This window comes from Pollicipes pollicipes, unplaced genomic scaffold, assembly GCF_011947565.3.
Source record: "Pollicipes pollicipes isolate AB1234 unplaced genomic scaffold, Ppol_2.1 Scaffold_6138;HRSCAF=7277_pilon_pilon_pilon, whole genome shotgun sequence".
NCBI classification, from domain to species: domain Eukaryota; kingdom Metazoa; phylum Arthropoda; class Thecostraca; order Pollicipedomorpha; family Pollicipedidae; genus Pollicipes; species Pollicipes pollicipes.
The window spans coordinates 18,880,666-18,895,065 of NW_023596818.1; positions in this window are offsets into that span (position 1 = coordinate 18,880,666).

The window sequence follows — 14,400 nt, forward strand, 5'->3', positions numbered from 1 at the left end:
TATAGACATATGAACAACTCGATTTGATGTCACATCAGTATGGATCTATCTGAACGACAGGCTCTAGCAGTCATACATATGATGTACAGAGCACATGCGTAAGTGAACCAGAGCGCCGCCCTTGACTTGTCGGTGAAGGCATCGGCGCCGAGCGTGTTTGACAGCGTAGTTCATCCACCCACGACGGTTTGCTCGTGGCCAGTTGACCCCCATTGTCCACATGCCCTTTCTAAAGCACAGCTGATAACGTCCTCGCAAGTTATACATCGTGAGAAACGGTCAAGTTCCATGCAGTAGGACTCGGCGCGGGTCGGCCCGACCCAGGCTCGCTGCTCTGATCGGCCCTGTGGCGGGCTGCACACAGAGCCGGGCCAACTTTGAGACGTCTCGGCGCCGGGCGCGCTCCGTTCGACCGAATACCAACTTCCTGCACGGAACGTCCGCGAAGGCTTAACTTCATTATGGAGTGAAGCCGCTGTGGCATTCGTGTCCGGGGCTGGCATCCTTTGTGTCCGGGGCTGACAACCTAATGTCACACGCGATGCGCCGCCGGACGGGTGGCTCAGAAGTGTGCATGTAGGAAACGCTTCGGCTATGACAGTTCCTTATCAGCGCACGCCCACTTTGAGCCGGGTTACTGAGGTCGTGCACTGCGGTCAGCACAGGCGGTCCGTCCCACATCTGAAGGAGCCCGTTACTGACGACTCACCAACCTCGTGTAACACTGCATTACATGAAGGCTTAGCCCCGTATTGACCGGGCCCCTCAGCGGCACATCATCGACCGGGCCCCTCAGCGGTACTACATTGACCGGGCCCCTCAGCGGCACTACGTTGACCGGGCCCCTCAGCGGCACTACATTGACGGGGCCCCTCAGCGGCACTACGTTGACCGGGCCCCTCAGCGGTATTACATTGACCGGGCCCCTCAGCGGTACTACATTGACCGGGCCCCTCAGCGGTACTACATTGACCGGGCCCCTCAGCGGTATTACATTGACCGGGCCCCTCAGCGGTACTACATTGACCGGGCCCCTCAGCGGTACTACATTGACCGGGCCCCTCAGCGGCACTACGTTGACCGGGCCCCTCAGCGGTATTACATTGACCGGGCCCCTCAGCGGTACTACATTGACCGGGCCCCTCAGCGGTACTACATTGACCGGGCCCCTCAGCGGTATTACATTGACCGGGCCCCTCAGCGGTACTACATTGACCGGGCCCCTCAGCGGTACTACATTGACGGGGCCCCTCAGCGGCACTACGTTGACCGGGCCCCTCAGCGGTATTACATTGACCGGGCCCCTCAGCGGTACTACATTGACCGGGCCCCTCAGCGGTACCACACTGACCGGACTTCTCAGTGGCACAACGTCGACCTGGCTCCTCCGTAGAACACCACTGGCCGGGCTCCTCAGCTGCACAATATTGGCGGGGTTTAGCATATTTGGCGTCCTGCTCACGTCAAAAGCGGCCGGGCCACGGAACTCTAACTAACCGGTGACGCCGAGAGTGCGGTCTAAGCCCGAGCACCACCTTAAACAGCTTGCGCCGCTGCTTCACGGCGCCGCCGGGACGCGGCATTACTCCCTGCCGCCCGCTGCCTTCGGTCCGGAGCCGCCTGGACACGGGACACACGCGCTGCGATACATTTCAAGTCATACCTCAGTCATTTTTACACATATCTGTCTGAAACTCGGTACAGGCCTTTTCACAGTCGCGTCTAGGAGACCTCGCTCCTTTTGCATAACTGTGGGTTAAAGGCCGAACAAAGTTAACTTTTCATCAATATTTTTGTCATTTGGCACGCCAATATTTAGATGTGCAACGTTGAAACAATACAATGACGATGCGTACCAATGATGAGCTAATTGTTTCCTATTTACCGTTCATAGATGCCAACTCTTTTCTTTCGTTCGGTTTGTATCGTTATTTGTCCACGGCCATGCGCTTTTGTCAAAAATCGGAAACATGTCATGCTGACGTCGCTTACCCTTCATCCATGACGACACCGCGGGTGTTATTTTTTTTGCACCAGGCATGCCATTGACCAAATGGCAGGTGCCAAAAAACTCCTTCCGATATCACAACGAACTTTTGAGTTATCGCGAATGTCCGACAGCAAGGGGAGGGGGGCAGAATCGATCCCCTAGATCAGTGCCTGGCTAAGACGTCCCGATGTCTACTCAGACGGGTCCAATGCTTGGCCCAGCTTTTGAGACATCGCCACTCGGCCAGCTGCTCAGGGTCTTATCTGTCATGTGAGGCGACCAGAGGAAGTCATCTGTTGTATGAGGCGACCGGAGGAAGTCATCTGTTGCGTGAGGCGACCAGAGGAAGTTGCCTGTTGTGTGAGGCGACCAAAGCAAGTCGTCTGTTGTGTGAGGCGACCAGAGGAAGTCATCTGTTGTGTGGGGCGACCAGAGGAAGTCGCCTGTTCTGTGGGGCGACCAGAGGGAGCCAGCGAGCTACCAAGTTACGGGTTTGATGGTAAACAATTGTCTCCAAGTTCTACATATGACAGTATGAATCAGTACGTCACAGCAGCGTCGTACGCTTTGGAGCACAGTTGTTCGTAATTCACGTGACTACGCAGGGCGTGGCCAGGGCTTCTCATGGGCGTGGGAGGATACCACTCTCCGAATACACATGGGCGTGGGAGGATACCACTCTCTGAATACACATGGGCGTGGGAGGATACCACTCTCCGAATACACATGGGCGTGGGAGGATGCCACTCTCTGAATACACATGGGCGTGGGAGGATACCACTCTCCGAATACACATGGGCGTGGGAGGATACCACTCTCCGAATACACATGGGCGTGGGAGGATACCACTCTCCGGATACACATGGGCGTGGGAGGATACCACTCTCCGGATACACATGGGCGTGGGAGGATACCACTCTCCGGATACACATGGGCGTGGGAGAATACCACTCTCCGGATACACATGGGCGTGGGAGGATACCACTCTCCGGATACACATGGGCGTGGGAGGATGCCACTCTCCGGATACACATGGGCGTGGGAGAATACCGCTCTCCGGATACACATGGGCGTGGGAGGATACCACTCTCCGGATACACATGGGCGTGGGAGGATACCACTCTCCGGATACACATGGGCGTGGGAGAATACCACTCTCCGGATACACATGGGCGTGGGAGGATACCACTCTCCGGATAAACATGGGCGTGGGAGGACACCACCCTCCGGATACACATGGGCGTGGGAGGATACCACTCTCCGGATACACATCGCGCACTCGAGGGTACCACTCTGCGAGTACACATCGCGCATTCGAGGGTACCGCTCTGCGAGTACACATCGCGCACTCGGGGGTACCGCTCTGAGAGTACACATCGCGCATTCGAGGGTACCGCTCTGCGAGTACACATCGCGCACTCGGGGGTACCGCTCTGAGAGTACACATCGCGCACTGGAGGGTACCGCTCTGAGAGTACACATCGTGCACTGGAAGGCATCGCTTTGCGAGTACACATCGCGCCCATTCGAACGTTCTGTCATGAGCTAGCTATGGCGAAAATAACGAAAAATAAATCAGGGTTGAGGGGAGGTTTGATCCGGGTCCGCACCCAACCACCCCCCTCCCCCGCTTGGCTGCCCCGGTGGCTACGTCAGCTAAGTACCTTCCCAACGACGATCTGGCCTCAGGGCGGCCGAGCTGGTGAGCCGTGCTCTGCTCAGAGGCGGCGAGCCCCGCCCGCACCTCGGTCGGAGGACCAGGGGTCGATGGCGAAACGCACGGAGTACTGGGATCGATGACCAATGATACAAATATACCAGCGATCGATGCTCAGTAATGCGTGTCGTGACTGACCAGCGATTGGGAATTGACGGGTCCGAGGCATAACCAATCGCATCAGACAGTCGCGGTCCATCAATAGTGTCTCGTGCCCGTCCAGCACTGGTTCTCTGTTTATGTCCGTGGTTGCCCACTTCTATGACGTCATATGTGCGCGAGCTGATCACTTAGGGACTTCAAACAAGCTGACAGCAAACAAACAAGCTTTCCATAGCTGCGCTGTGGAAAGGATAACAACTTCAAAGGCTTTGCTGGGGCCATCATTGCACGAAGTCCGAGTGGTCTTCCTGACGGTGCGCTCAAGCGTTGTGGTGTTGTACCGGCTGCAGTTGTACCATGTTGCAATTACTTTCCATCTGTTGCGGGTTTTCCGACCGGTGATCGTTGATGTAATGCACATGGGAGTGAAAATGAGAATGGAAGCTCAGAAAGATGGTAGGACTTGGCACATAAATATGTGGAAAGATCCCTAGTTGGGTTGGCAAGGCAGGCACGACCTTGAGCGGATTGCCACCACTGCAGGGTTGGTGCGGTCCGGAACACAGTAGCTTTCGACCAGGCTGAGCTGCTTTTGTGCTCTGGCCGTGCAAAACACAATCAAAGTTCAGTGGTCCCCAGTGACTTAAAATGTGTGATTGCATGCCTGAGCACATGCATAAGAAGAGCGTCCGCCTCCGTGTTCCTGAACGCCAAATAACCTCCCGTGCACATCCGCGGCCATCCAGCACCGCCGTCCCCGCAAGCATGGCTGAACTCACGGGTGCGGAAACAGTGGGAGCGGGGGAGGGGGGGGGGGGGGGGGCAGGGAGTCCTCCCCAACACTATTCAATAATATTTATCATTAACCCTAGGGTGATTTATGGAAAGAATCAACTTAAAAATTGGCTTTGCCCCCCCCCCCCAACTTGCTGGATGTTCCTTCACCTCCGGCTGCGCTGCCTGCAAGCAACGCTGTGTCCTGCTGATCACCCCGCTTGCCTCCCCGCTCGGAGGTGAAAGGTCTGCCCATCAGCGAGCCTGCCTCCCCGCTCGGAGGTGAAAGGCCTGGCCGTCAGCGACCGACAACATTTTCCGGCGGCGATCTGCCGACCCGACCTGGACACGGACAACCGGACCACGTGTGCCCGGGCGCCCGACCTACATTTCGGCGCGGCGGCCGGTACTGTGACCTGCAAACCCGCCTGCAGAGCGCGCGCGCGCCCGCGGCGGTCGCGCCCGGACATCAGTCGAGGCGATGGGGTGAAAGCACGACAGCGAGGGCGCAGCGGTGCTGGTCAGGTTCCGCCAAACGTGCCCCGCCGCGAGCAGCCCTTCCGGGAGGCGATTGTGAATGCGTGCCGGATCAACGGTGCCCGGTTGCCGAGCCGGTGCAGCATAATCGCGGTGCACTTGCACCGTGCACGTGCACGTGCGATGCACGCCCAACCGTCCCACCCACAGGACGCATGCATTGTGGGCCACAGTGTCTCGCGTTGACGCCGCGCGCCCCCGCGCTGCTGTCAGGCCCGGTACTGGTGATCCGTTCAGTCGACGCAGCGGAACCATCGTGTCATCTAGCGGGTCGATTTGAAACTATAAGGTAAGCTCACCTCCGTAAGGCGAACGGTACAGAGCGAGAGGTGAAATAGATCAACTCATCAACTTTCGGTATGGCGACGCGCCTGCGGCGTATGCACATCAATGTTTGCAGGCAAGGGGACCTGCAAACCTCGAGACAACTGGAATACACGTCCACGTCTTCAAGTCCGGCTTATGGTACATTTTTAATGGACGGTCAACGGCGGCGTCCGCTTCGCACCGAGGCAGATAAGCATGGCCCCGAGGATGGCGAACGTTTGTTCTCCGGCCGTCGTGTCTCCGCCACCAGCTGGAGCTGACGACGGCTCCCCCCGTGCGTCGACACATTTCGTACCTCCGGTGAGGTGGTGGTGTTTAGGGACGAGGTAGCGTTATAACAGCACACAGCTGCCATCACATAAGGCATTGCAATAATGGGCTGACAGCACCCCGCTTGTCGCGTAATGCACAGAGCGTAATACAGATGGGCAATCCCTCAGTACATGCGATACACAAGTGCGGATCGCAAAGGTAGTGCCGTTGAGACTATGCCTCACCCCGGAAACACAGATGTTTGGAATGAGAACTTGGTGAATCGTAATAACACTTACCGAGCCAGGACAAGCCCCAGAGGGCCTGTAATGTGTTCCTTAACTTATTGAAACACATGGCGTAGCCGCCGAAACGCTCACCACCACAGGCCTCAGCACTGCTAGACTTACAAATATTTGAAGATTACAACAGGAGCACAACTTGCACATGTTACGGCCAACGACCTCTTTGATGAGGTGGTGCGAGTTGCGTTTTGCACTGAGGCGTCCGCTCCCATCATTCGTCACGTAATGTGCACTGGACGTGACTGCTAGTCAATTAAGAATAGATTTCAAGTGCCTCAAATGAAGAAGCCCGTGTGGAATGAGTTTGAGCCTTGCATAGCCGCAACCGACTCGTCTTGATAGGAAATCCTTGAGCACACTTAACAAGCCTTATCCAGTGTCATTCGCTTCGTTGTCGTGCCGTACCTGGTTCTTGTGATGCTGGTGTGGGTCAACGCACACTAGACTTGACCAGCGCGACCCAACGTGACGTCACGGGTCACGGCCGCTGGTGTGCTGCTGTGGGTGTATCACTGAGCACGCGAACAATGAAGCAATGCCAAATATTCCACAGTCAGGTGGGGCATAACCGTGGAGACAGAGAAAAGTCCTTAAGTCACCAATTTTACCTCTGATCTGGTTTGACCAATCAAAGACCATTCACCAAAATGTTCATTTAATTTCCGTACAATGGCGCTTAGCTGATGCAATTAGATGCGAGCTATTAATACCGTCTTCCGCATGACTCTGGCTTGCTCACATATTCCAGATGGCGGGAAGGCTGCAAGGCCCCATCGCACGGCGAAAGTGAAACAACTGTCGATCGGTGCGCCAGAGTAAAACAACGTCAGTTGCTGAACTCTGACCACCAAGAGCATTTCGTACACCTTGACGGATTGGCGAACTAAAGCACCCATCGACAGACAGAGTGTGAAGTCGCCAAGCATTCAGCACACAAGCCCAACACAAGCATGTCTCTGAACGGCCAGCAGTGCTCCGCCGCCCGCGACAGCCTGGGGAATCCTCTGATCGCTTTGCTGCCAGGATCCAGTTAACAAAGGACACAAATTCAGGGCGATCGATGGACCGAAACTGCAGGCGATTACCACTCACCCAGGGGTCGTATTCACTTAATTTATGCACGTTACGTATTATTTTCATCCAACACCACGGGGCTAAACGTGAGGATTTTGCTGTGCCCACTAGACTGGCTTTTTTGTGACTGATTAACTAATGTGTGCAATAAGTTCTAACCCTTCTCTGAGCATCGAAATGAACTAACTACCAAGAGCATTCAAAGCTAACTAACAAGAGCATTCAAAGCTAGCTTCCAAGAGCATACAAAGCTAAATACCAAGAGCATTTTAAGCTAACTACCCCATTTATAGTTGGTCATACACGAAACACTTGATTTCGCACTGATGGGAATGCAAAAAAAGCTTAATATGCCAAAATAAGGCCACTTTATTTCGGATGACAGTACTTCATCGAGTAGCTGACACCGAATCATTGGATCTGATTAATTCCCCGAGGGCGAAAAAGATCACTCAGACACTTGACATCTTGGGAAGTTACTCGGACAGGTTTTCAACAAAATGTATTCGTTGGGTGCCTCCCCTTCACCTTGGTCCTCGGCCAAGGGCAAGGGCCAGAGCGTTCAGTTCATTTAACAGTTCAACTCATAATAATTGTCATTTGCCTTAGTGTTTTATTACCTGCACCGACACAGGCTGTCCGATATTTAAAGCACAGCGTTGGCCTAATTTTCTGTTCCTTCCTGTATTTCTGCTCCATCAACATTCTTTACGCCTGCTCCTTGTACCACGTGTAGATCTTGTTAGCATCACTGTAGACACTTGGTGTGGACACTGTAAGACATACTGAAACACATGCCACACCATGTTACAGAACATTTGTGAGGTGTTTATCAAGTCTATGCCAAACTACTTGTTAACTCAAAAGAGACCAGCTGGTGGCGTTTTGTTCATGGCGGCTTTAATGCCCCGAATAAACCTGGTTTCTTTAAGTTTTCGTTCGACACGGCCATGACACGTACCCATCAACTGGAACTTCAAGAAGGAAATCGAAACCGTGGTGCTCATGAAAATGAATTCCCATCGGGTTGTTGATGTCTTACTTGCACGCGGCACGGCGATGATCAAAAACATACTTTAGCGGGACGTAAGTGCCCCCCCCCCCCCCCTCCACTTCAGTGGCAGGGCGCAGGGGGCAGCGGACCTGATAAACCGCGCTGTTTGTCGCGCAGGTTCGAAGCTAGATGTGCAGGGAATGATCACGCCTCGCCTGGTGGGGCTCGCTGAGCTCCGCATATCGGTACGAACTGAATGCTGCTTCGATGAATTTTGGCTTGTCTATGCTATTTTGCAGGGCAGGCCACTGCTTAACCGCCGCTGCATCGCTCTACGGGACAGCACACTCAGAGACAGAATGTTCAGGGAACAAGACACACGGACCAAAACAAAACGAAACGAAAGTGACGTTCATTTCTCTACCGTGTGTTGACCGTAAACTGTGCGGAAAGATGGAACTGTTGGATTATGAGCAATCAGTTGTAATCAATAACCCGTATGCTAGGTTTGGAAAACAGCAAGTGAGAAACAGGAGACAGGGCCAGATGCATGCAAAATAACCAATAGGATCCAGGAATCAGGGGCTAATGTTCATGAAAGAACCAGCCGAAACCATGCATCTTTGGCCTCCTTGTGATGACAAGTGTGAACTAGCACCCAGCATTGAGAGGCAGGAACGCACCGGCTGGTAACGTATCTGCTAGGCTAAATTTAAATGCAAATTTAGTGGCGATGTCCAATGTGACATATCGTATTCTAGGTGAGCGAAATGAGGCAATGATTAAGGTAACTGGGACTGTAAGCGAGGACCAGTTGTTTCCAAAGTAGGTATAACGTATTATGTATAATGTATAATAACATATTATGTAATGTAATATATGTAATGTAATGTAATGTAATAACGTACTATGACCTAGCATGATTTGGCCATACCAATCCATAATAAGCCGTAAAGTTTATCAAAATGTCAAGCCGGCTTATTGTTGGTTGCAGCTGCTTATCAGGTTGACTTTTCAACACCCATGAGTGCTTATTCCACAGATTAGCATCTCAACCCAACCAAAACACTGGAATGGAAAACTACCACTTTTACCTACTTATATTCTGCCGTAATGCCATGAAAACATCGCCAAGAAAACGTGGCACTAGGCGGTTTTGGTTTCATAATATCTGACATAGGCCGAAGGCTTTCAGAATTGAGGCAAGAAAATTGCACACTGCTGGCCAAAAATGGACTACAGATAAAACAGAAGGAACCGTGCTTTATTCAACCTGCATATGTGAAGGTAATTTTTCCAGATAACAAACCCCCTGAGTTTGACTACATTTTGAGAAAACACAATGCGTGATATATCCAACAATTGTAATTTCTTTCCTCTTGCGTGCACCAGCATTTTTGTGAGCATGTATATGAATTGTCAAGTGCATTTGTGAGGAACATTATGCATAGAAATAAAACAATAGTAAAAGCCTTATTCCTCGTATAAAAACCAGGACAACGAAAGGTGATCATCCTGGTTTTTCTACAAGGAATAGGACTATTACTTCTGCCTTACCATACATATGACATTTAACTACATCAACATGCTTGCATGCCATACAATTACACATTTACACTCCCGTACGCACGCGCACATGGCGCCAAGATTTCAAATAATAACTGCCGTTCACCTCAGTGCTTCATGACGTGTACCGACACAGGCTGACCGATGTTGCAGGCATGACATTTGCTTCATTTTTCTGTTCATTCCTGTGTTTCTGTTCCCTGTGCATTCTTTGCCCCTGTTCCTTATTGCATGTGTAGATCGTATTAACATTACGGTGATCTGTCTTGCCGCGTCAAGTTGACCTAAAAAAGATCAACCACTACCTGAAAAGCATCCGTCTTGAACAGCTGCATTTACGCTTAAATAGCGGTTGCCAAGATATCATGTGAGGTTGTACGCGTACACACATTTACGATTATCTCTTTTCAACCCCAGAATCCTAGAATATGGCACAACCCAGACTAGAGCCAAGCATTGGACACACTACCGCAATGCATAACGTGAGGCTTACTGCCCATGACAACCGGGAATGCGTGAAAATATCCAGGGTTCATAACATCCAATGGCTCACGATCGTAACCTTTGTAACGTTCACGATCGCGGCATACAGCGTTCATGACGTCCAAAAATCTTCCATTGTCCCTTGATAGTGAAGACTCACGGAAACCGAAACAACCAAGCTAGCAGAAAAAACACATCATAGCTTTTAGAGTTCATGATATCTAGCGTTCATGACGTCCGAAATGTGCAGGACAGTGCTATCTCCTAGTTAAGCTTAACTGTTTGTTTGGTTATTACCCGATAAAGGTATACCATATCCGATTTTGCTCTACTATGTCAGCGAATGACGTCATCCAGTAGAGTGTCTCCCGACTAATGTCACTATTTTTGGACATGGGAAACAATTTTTTACGCACGCGAACGTTGCCCTGTCAGAACGTGTTCGGTAATAGGTGCCTTGCAAAACTAAAAGCTTCTGATCTTCGGCCTGTGGTCTGAAAGATCTCTGGTTACTCGGCAGTAGCTGCACGCAGGCTGTGGATAAAACCCCCGCGGTGTTTGGCTCCTTTCTTTTCTTGACTTTGGTGATGTTTTACGAATCATTTTGTTGACTGAGTTAATGACAAAGCAAATGATGTATGAGAAATCTACCCATGGCTCCCACAATCAAATGGTGCGTTTCATGAGTTGCCGCTGATTGGAAAAGACTGAATTCCCTTTGACAGCTTTGTTCGGCGCAGCAGTGTGCATATTCAATTACTGCTTTTTTAGGTCCATATTTCCGCAATGAAATACGATGGAAAATGTTGAGCGCAGAGACCCGGATGACGGACATGTGCTATGGTGATTCAGCGTCCAAATACAACACCGCCGCGAGCCAGTTAAACGTTACTTACAAGACGGACATTTCATTTTTGCTGTGGCCATAGCAGTGGGACGTATAACAGTAGAGTATAAATGGTGTCCATGACAGTGGAATGTGTAGCGAATATACAGGTATATGCAAAACGAATGTGGTAATAGTAGTTTTAAACATGCTGGGTGCGTTTTATCGTTTTGTTAAGTCTTTGGTTATTGGGTTAACAGACCGTGGGGTTACGGCAAGGGCAGCAGAGAGCACCGTGCGCAGTGCATATTACAAATGCCCTTGAAACGGTGGCGCGACAAACCAGGCGTTTCGCGTGCAGCAGCCGACCGCACGTAACAACACAGCGACAAATGCCAGAGGATCACGATATTGTCTTCGGTGTTTAATGTGATACGTTACGAGGGAGGAAACCACTGGCGAGTACCTGGTGACTTCAAGTAAGCATGCGCTTAGAGACTTTGGTTGGGAAGACGGCATAGGCACCATCGGCCAGTACAAACATGGCTTGTCTGAAGGAGGCACCACCTGCATAATATGCAAAAGTAACACTTGCGGACCGTGACATAAAAATTTGTAGCCACAGACGCAAAAAACAGTTAAATATATAAAAAACAAAAAAGACATAAGGGAGCTTACACATGGAGGCGAATGACGAATGGCGACAAAATAAGGAGTTACGCATTGAGCCGGTGATGCGTGCCTCGTCACGCGACCTGGACTGTATTTCTCAAAGGGAGTATTCCACATTTGTATGGGGTTTTGAACTGAAATAGCCATCTTGAAGACAACTCAGTGCAGTTCACAGTCCTGCCTTTCTTAAAACCTAAAACCCTCAAGCTTCTGGGCTACACACCCGCGAAGATATGCAGACTAGTTCGGGGAGACTATTTCAAGGTCACTCAGGTATTCATGACGCCATAACAACGCCATTTAAATCCCTGCCATTTCATTGCCATCCTGCGATCGAGGCCAAGAGAAATAAAATTGTCGAGTCGTTCATATCTGCTATTCGTGAGCACGACTTCCAAATATAACGGCCGTCAATTGGCTCTCAATCAATCTTGTGCAAGATGCGATGACGTAATCAAGCAATGACGTATTGAGAAACATATTTACTTAACACAAAAACTGTGTTGCCAAAAGCAGCCTTTTGGAGTTTTTCGACACGTCATGCAGTGATCAAGGCCAATAAAAATATAATTGTAAAGTCGTTCGTATCTGGCATTCGTGCGCACGATTGTCAGGCGCAGCGACCATCAATTTGCTCTCAATGAATGTTGCGCGATGAGGTATGATGACGTAATTAAACAATGAGGTACGATGACGTAATTAAACAATGACGTATGGAGGGGCATGTTTATTAAACAGAGAAATTGTGCTGTCAAAAAAAAAATGTTTTTTTCGACTTAAAAGTACACCAACAGATATAAGTGAGTTTTTGAATGGCATCTGATGCTTGCTTCAAAATCTTCAAACTTGGAACATTTTCTTCAAGTTTGCTTTGATTCCTAGTGGGTAACTGTGAGCCCAGATGGTACATCACGCGTGTGACAGGCTATACACAATCAAACATTTCCATGACAGGGGTGGCCGCGTTACTCAGATGTGGCAAAGCCGTGTTATACACACACACACACACACAACACACACACACACACACACACACACACAACACATATATATATATATATATATATATATATATATATATATATATATATATATATATATATATATATGCATTATAAGATGCTTAAAGGGCAGATTGACATCAAAGCACCCTTGATTTTTCAAGAAGGGACCGTGGACATATGAAAATTATTGATGGCATTGGTTAGAAGAGCTGAATGATTATACTAAGAGCAACAGTTGGTGTCAATGATGGATTGGAACCAGTAGTTCTGCCCTTGCATCATTGTGGGGAGGTGACATCGACGGATTTTAGAAAAAAAAGTTTCCTCGGATGGAACGGCCTAGGCGAAACGTTGCATCATATAAATTGATGCCACTGACGCGTAGGCTTCCTTATAATACGGAACCTACACTAAAACAGAACGTAAGACTGCAAGCCGCCCGACACTCTAAGGGATTCCTGCTTACCATGTTCCACTGCACCTACCACGTGACTATGGTTTGAACGCCAAGTCGACTAAGCCATCTGTCGGCAAAAGAGGAAAATTTGACATCGTTGTGCTATCTAGTGAAAGGATTCGAAAAAATCGACACTGTTTTGCCATATAATTGCCGGAATCAAAACCAGCTTTGGTCTTAGGGATTACTGTATATGAACTCGGGTATTGATAATTTGTATGTTATGAGCTCGGCTGATGGGTGTGGACTTCGACTCATTTTGGATGTTAGGCACGCTGGATGGTGCGATTTTGGATGCTTTGTTCACTGGGCGCTGCGATCTTGGACGTTTTGATAATCCCCGAACTGCGCGGGGTTAATCTCTATGATGACGTGGCCAGTCTGACTGAATTACTGACTGACTGACTGACCAATCAAAGAGCGAATATGATGTCCGAACGCTGCTGCTCCCAAAGCCATAGGTCCTACACTTGATGAGACCGGAGTGCTCTATCTTGTTGTCTCTCCAGCTTTAGATCCAATGATTGGCTGTTAGTCATCCGACGAAGGCTTTTCTTCCGAAATGCAGTGACGTTATTTGGGAAATATTGAGTACTTTTGCATTTATATGAGTGTGGAGTTAAGATATCTCGTGCATGTTGCACATGAGGCTTACAACACAGAAAGGTATATTTGTTGGATGGCAGGGGGAAATCTGATCATTGTAATGTACCCCACAGTGAATTATTGAAGGCCGGGACACGCCTTGCAACAACAGCGTGCAGACAACACCACTATAGCCATCGAAGCGTGTAGCCCAGGGTACACTCCTGGGGGCCGCACGCCTACCGAAGCGTGTAGCCCAGGGTACACTCCATGGGGCCGCACGCTTACCGATGGCGTTTGAGGTAAAGTGATAAGGTGATACGTCAGCCACTAGCAGAAAAGAGCCCAGATGTGCCAGCCTGCACCGTTCCAACGGCTATTTGGTCAAGGCAAGAGTTGTGTCGGGCCGATGAGGAGCTGCGCGGCAAATTTTAAAGGCCATGATCATCGAAATCGTCGAAATCGAAATCGAAATAGAAATCCATCATCGAAAGGCCATGACTGTCTTATCTGCCACTGATATCGATGTGTCTTCTCTGGTTCCATGCCAATGGGATTCCCTTATACCAGAAGGCAAACGTTAAGAAACCGATGTTGCGCTTTATCCAAGATATATTTGATACTTTTTTGGTGTCACACAATAAAAGCCAGGCCATAGGAGAATCGCCGCCTCGCACCGGTGGGCGATACTCTGGTGAGTACACGGTAGACAGGCCCGTCTCATCAGTTCTCCCG